Source organism: Chinchilla lanigera, unplaced genomic scaffold, assembly GCF_000276665.1.
Source record: "Chinchilla lanigera isolate Chin_1 unplaced genomic scaffold, ChiLan1.0 scaffold00011, whole genome shotgun sequence".
NCBI lineage: Eukaryota > Metazoa > Chordata > Mammalia > Rodentia > Chinchillidae > Chinchilla > Chinchilla lanigera.
This window is the reverse complement of record NW_004955412.1, coordinates 6,247,935-6,253,934: the sequence shown is the minus strand read 5'-3', so window position 1 is coordinate 6,253,934 and position 6,000 is coordinate 6,247,935. Positions and strand designations below refer to the sequence as shown.

Sequence of the window (6,000 nt, the reverse complement as noted above, 5' to 3'; positions counted from 1 at the left end):
TATCCTTTTTCTATTCCAGGATACCATCTAAAATACCACATACTTTCAATTTGCATGTCTCCTTTGTCTCCTTTTTGCTGTGACAGTTTCTAGACTTTCCATGTTTTTGACGTTCTTGATGATTTTGAGGAGGTCAAGTTTTTGTAAGATGTCGTTCTCATGGAATTTGTTTGCTGCTCTTATGTGACTGGGGTTTTGGCTTTTGGAGGCTGATTACAGAGGTAAAGGGGATTTGCATCACCTTGTGTCAAATCACATAATTTATGACTCTTGGTGTTGCTCTTGATCGTCTCGGTGCAGTAGTATTTGTCTGGCTCCTTCACTGTTAAGTTACCCTCCATGCTTCTGAGCTGTGGTCTTTGAGAGGAGATCGCTAGGTGTGGCCTGCACTTAAGGGGTTATGCTCCTTTCCCTCTGGGATGGAGTAGCTCCATAATTTATTTGGAATTCTTCACAGGAGTTTTTTTGTTTTTATTTTTCCATTCATTTAGTGAGTCACTTCACTGTGATTTTATTTAGGTCTCTGACCTAAATGAATTAATCTTTATAAAAAGTACAAGATCCCTGTGTAAATTCCATGTGCATTGCTGCATACCAACGTGCCACTGTTCCAGCACCATTCCATGTGAAGACTATCCCTTCTTCTCAAATTATCTTTCTTCCTTTGTCAAAGATGAACTGGCTGTGTTTATGTTAGTCTATTTCTGGCTTTCTGATCGGTACTATTGATGTATTTCTTCTTTTATCAGAATCACACTTTTTATTTAAACACAGTTGGTGGGAGATGCTTTAGGACATTTATATTTGAATAACTAGCCCCCAATTCATATGGCTATACCTACCTGCAGGAGGAATGGAGTGTGCATTTATCCTGGATGTGTCATGTCCAGCTAAGAATGCTTGGGAGTAGAAGTCTGCAAGAACACAAGGCTTCCTGTACAGTACCTGACACAGAACAGTTGAAGAAACTCTACTTTCCAAAATTACCATGTGAGTCTAGGTCACAGCATGGCAGCATCTCCCTGGCAATGGAACCTGCTTACTTGGTTCACTCAGCGCTCCATTCAGTTCACTCACCATTCCTAAGTCCTGGCCTGGGTCAAGCATGGGGCTCAGAATCAGCAAGTTTCTACCCATCCTCCAGGAATTCCCACTTTGTTATGGCAATTCAGCAGGTCTTCACCGCATTGTTGGGCATGGTTTTACTATCGCCTGTGTCTCCAAATCTCCATCTTTGAGAGAGTGGGCACCTATATTGTCTGCCTTACCTGGTTATAGTAGAAGTGAGGCTGATGTGTATGTTTGGCAGAAGTCGCTTACCATGAGACAAGGGAGGAAAAGGTAGCTGGTTTTGGGCCCAACCCTGTCTTTTCTTCCTTGGCAGCTAAGCCAGCCAGCACAGTGTTTCTGGAGCAAACCACAGGAAAAGTTCTGAGAGTAATGGCACATACCTCATGTGTCAGTCCAGTTGGTTCTACCCAGAAGACACTAACATAACACGGGAGAAGTGCACCCAGAGGTTCCCCAGTACCAAAGAATTTCCGAGGACATCTGGACTGCTTTCAGCATCAAAAATGAGGATGGTATTCTTACTATCACCAGCTTCTTGAAACTCCGTGCCTGTCTGGAAGACAATGAGGCCCTCTGCCAGTGTGTGGTGTGGCATCCATCCTTGCACACCTCCCAGAGGCTGAACTTCACACTGCCTGTTCGAGGTAAGTGTCTTCTTGCCCATTTGCTCATTCTTCACCTTGGTTCCAGGGCAGTCTAAGGTCTTTGCTAGTGTTTGGTGGCAGAAAAGAGTAAGCTTGGGCTAATGGAACAAGCTATGGTCTGGCCCACCTCAGCCCCAGAGGCAAGTCTGAGTTCAGTCCCTGTGCCAGGCAGTTGGTGTGACAGGTGGAGAGGGGTGGCAGTAGCCATCAAGTAGAAACGGGGCTATTTACCTGCTCATGGCACCTTCATGTTTCTGGATAGTCCTTGTGGCTTGGAGTCAAAAGCTTGTCTGCTGCTAGGAACGAGGGCAAGGATCTTGCCTGCGTCCTTCCATGATAAAGTGTTGTTGGGGGAAAGGGCAGCACCTCTTTTAAGCCAGGCTCCAAGGCCACCACTCACTGTTCTCTGATAGAGGCAAATTAATGGTCCTTAATCATCTGTGTCCCAAGAAGACAAGATCATAGTAAGGTGATCCTACAGATGCCCACAGGTCTGTGCAGATGTATATACCTGATCCTAAATAACAGGACTTCTTCTAAAACCTCTCCCCTGTTTGTTTTGGGGGGCTCATGTGTTGGTTTCCCAGTTCGTATCTGTGTTCTTGGGTAGGAAGTGCTCTGTTGGTAAAATGAGTGTTCATGAAACAACTGGGAGCACTAGGGGATGTGAATGGGATAAGCCAGATTGGACCTTGGATGATCCAAAAGGAGAAGTGAATTGTTCTTTAACCAAGGGTTGGGCTACGTGTGGGCCCTGTGTGCAAGGTATGTGTGGACCCCAGAGGGAGCAAAGTCGAAATATGCTTTGTGTTCATGCTGAAAGGGCTTTGTCTGAATGGTATGAACATACGCGGTAAGAGATGGTGTAGTCTGGAAGCTGGGAAGATGTGTATGACACGCATGTGTGCTATGTAGTGTTTAACACTACCCTCTTTTTCAAACAAGTGTTCAGCACAGTAAGACCCCAACTTACGAGCAAGTTCAGTTGTGGGAGAATGTTGGTAAGTTGGGTCCATTTGTAAGTCTGACCATGTGAGTCTCATACACCTTTGACAGAAATATACAGTGTAAAGTATAAAACAAACAAACAAAATAATATAAATGTACTATTTTTACTTTTACAGTTACTTTACAATGGTGTTACAGAACAGCTGGCATACAGGGGACTGCATGGTTACTGCCCTGTGCTTCCTAGCAGTCCTTCCACATCCCCACTGCTTTTCCTCTTGCTTCTGGACTTCCTGGGCTCTGACTGAGGACTGTGCTACCGTACACTATCTCACTGCACCATAAGCACACAGCAGCACCACGGCAATGTCCAGCAGACGCATGAGCTACTTCACACATATGATTTGTTCACATCTACGAATGTTCACAATGGGAGGCCTGTTTTTATCTGTGACAGTGCACAACTCGAATGTTCATAAATTGGGGGCTTCCCGTACTCAGGTGTGGGAGATGTGTGTGACGGGAATGGTGATGCTGAGACCTGTGGCTGGGCGCTGTTGGTTGGATCTCTTGATAGGAAAATGACACGAAGCCCACGGGTGCTAGCAGCAGTTGTTTTCTGTGTGGCGTCTGTGGCTGTTCCGAAAGATTTCTTCTTACTGTTGTTCCTTTTTTTTCTGCAGAAGCTAAGATAGAGCTCATCCAGATTATTACTTTCTCTTCTGCTGGACTTACTTTAATAATTTTTCTTTATATTTAGAGAAGGTAAGGGGCTCTGTCTTAGTCACTTTTCTTGTGGCTGAGACAAAATACCTGACACTCGAAGTTAAAGGGGGGTAAGGTTTATTTAGTGCACATTTTATAAAGCTTTCAGTCCATAATTGGCTAGCCCCAAGGCAGGGTGGCTTGGCAGAGCAGAACAGTTCATAGCAGACAGAACGTAGCAAAAGCAACCAGGGGCTTTAGCAGCTTTTTTGTCCCTTTTATACTCTATCTAGGCTACCAGGATTGGGCAGTGCCAAATTACTCAGTGGACGGATTTAGTAATCACACATCCCTACTCCCAACATTGCACCATGAACCGATCACACATTCTAGATCCAGCCACTTCTCAAAAGCCCCACCTTAGACCTCATGAGGCTTTGGCGGGACATCTAGACACAAGCCATAACAGGCTCTGGAAGAGAGTGAAGTCTGTTGTTTTGGATTTGGCTCCAAGATCATGTTCAGTGGACTACATAGTGAGTTTAAGGCCAGCATGGACTACATAGAGAGACCCTATTTAAAAAAAAAAAACTCCAAAAATATATTTTTATGTATTTATTTTTGTTCCGTTCCTGTTTTAGGTTGGTTTGTTATACAGCAAAAGCCAACTGACAGCTACACAGGAGGCTGAGCTTGAAACCTGACGGTGTGGTAGGCTTGAGATGTGCTGCCCAGACCCCTTTGACGGAGAGCCTGAGCGAGGACTGCAGCCAGCCAACATGAGCTCAGCAATGTCCATCTCACTTGAGCCCATCTGTGCGGTCCTGGCACAGGCTCAGCCAATGCCTTATCCTTCCAGGAGCTCCTCTTGGGGTTTTGGGACTTTCTCCCCATTGTCTTTACATAATGAGGTTCTCCTCCTCCATCCTCCCCCTGCCCTCCTCCCCCTTCACAAATAGCCTGCAATGTGTCTGAGGCTTCCCTTCCCTTCCCTCTCTCCTTCATCTTTCCCAGGAATTCTTCTGAACTTTGGACTCCCTTTAGCATGTGCTTCCCAGAAGACCCCAAGGGACCCAAAAAGGGACTGAGCAGTATACTAAAGGACATGGTGCTTCCGTGGTTTCCTCCATGGCTATACTGGCTGATCTCACAAAGAGACAAATCACAGAGACCACTCCTGAGAATGAGGATCCAACTGCATGTCTTTCCTGAGGACCAAGAATCCTGCTCATGTTGCAGGAAAACTGAGTCAACAGTAGCCAGGAGCTCAGGAGAAGAAAGACAACTTTATTAAAGCCACTGGTCCCCAGAAGAGTAATCTGCAAAGTCTGAGGCACTGATTACAGAGTTTAACTTTTCTATAGGGTGGCAAGTAGGAGGTACAAAAAAATCTAGGTAAGCTTAGCTGAAGGCTATGGTTCAATGGGTATCTTCTGGTGGGCACAGATGTATATAGCAAAGTTGTTATTAGCACATTCACAGAAGTTTCAATTTGATGCCAAATCCTATGATGTAGCTGAGTTCAGTGGCATAGAATAGAATGGCTGTAGTTAGGACAGGATTTCAGCTTCACTGAAGCACAGACTGTCCAGGCTGCCTTCCTAAGGAGATGGAACTATGTAATGATCTTCATTTCTCTTCCAAGATGTGTTGGAAAAAGAAGACACAGTTGGAATTGAACCAAAGACAGTTCCAGTTGTGTTTACTTTCCTCTGGGTCACCCTGAAATTAACCTTTCACCTTCCCCAGTAGCAATGGTATTATTTAAATGCAATAGAGATGAATGTGAAACAGAGCTACACAAAGTCCGCTTGGATTCAGCCGGGCTGTTGGTGGTGTGGTTAGGAGTTGGGACATTCCTGTGCTGCACAGAATGAGATCACTTGCTGACAAGCAGGTTTAGGATTAGAAGAACACAGTGTGCTTGGGCTGTACGCTGGGGAAAGCTGGAGGGTGACGCCGACTGTACCGTTCACCTGTATCCTCTGCTTCCCTGTGAAGATCACGTATGGTGCAGTCAGACATGCACTCTGCATCAAATGTTCTGCTCATTAGCATCAAGCATGGAAGGAACTGACATCAGGGAAAGGCACATCCCCCGTCGGAGCCCAGGTAGGCTAGTCTGGGCAGCCTGAGCTTCCCATCACTCCAGAGCTGGGCCTGCTCTGAGAAGAATTAGAATGAGGTTTAGAAAGTAGCTGTCTAGACTGGACACATCAACATTTTACACGTGCTTCTCACTCCTACAACTATTCTCTAAGGAAGGCACTGCTAGGACAGATGAGGTAACTGAGGCACAGAGAGGGTCTCTGACCAAAGCCCTACAGCTACAGGCAGGACTGGAACCCAGGCAGGTGGCTGGACAGCGCACCTTCCATTCCTTTAACATCTGTGGTGCCGCCACCCTTCTCCTTCCATGGGCACTTCAGCCTTCCAGAAAGGCCCTGGGAGGGAGGCAGGGCCCAGGCTGCTGAGTCTTGTAGATGCCCAAAAGCAGAGATGACCAGACAGGTTGGCAGTGGCCGGACGGGCTGAGTCTAAGGGGAAAGTCCTCTCTGGCTGGGGGCAGAGGTCCCTTTCCTCGCCTCCTTGCTAGGGCCATGGCACGCCTTGGACATGGAGTGACTGCTGC

General features: G+C 46.4%; 1 long non-coding RNA gene across 3 annotated transcripts in view; it reads right to left on the bottom strand.

The window, feature by feature from the left end:
• Positions 1-2,808: 2,808 nt before the first annotated feature.
• Positions 2,809-6,000, bottom strand: part of LOC102019487 — a 33,139-nt gene continuing 29,947 nt past the window's right edge. For 2 of the 3 annotated variants that reach the window (XR_259979.2, XR_001232893.1), the window contains exon 2: positions 2,809-5,533. This is a non-coding gene — a long non-coding RNA (uncharacterized LOC102019487). The remainder of the gene's footprint in view (positions 5,534-6,000) is intronic. The other variant, XR_001232894.1, reaches the window with a different exon arrangement.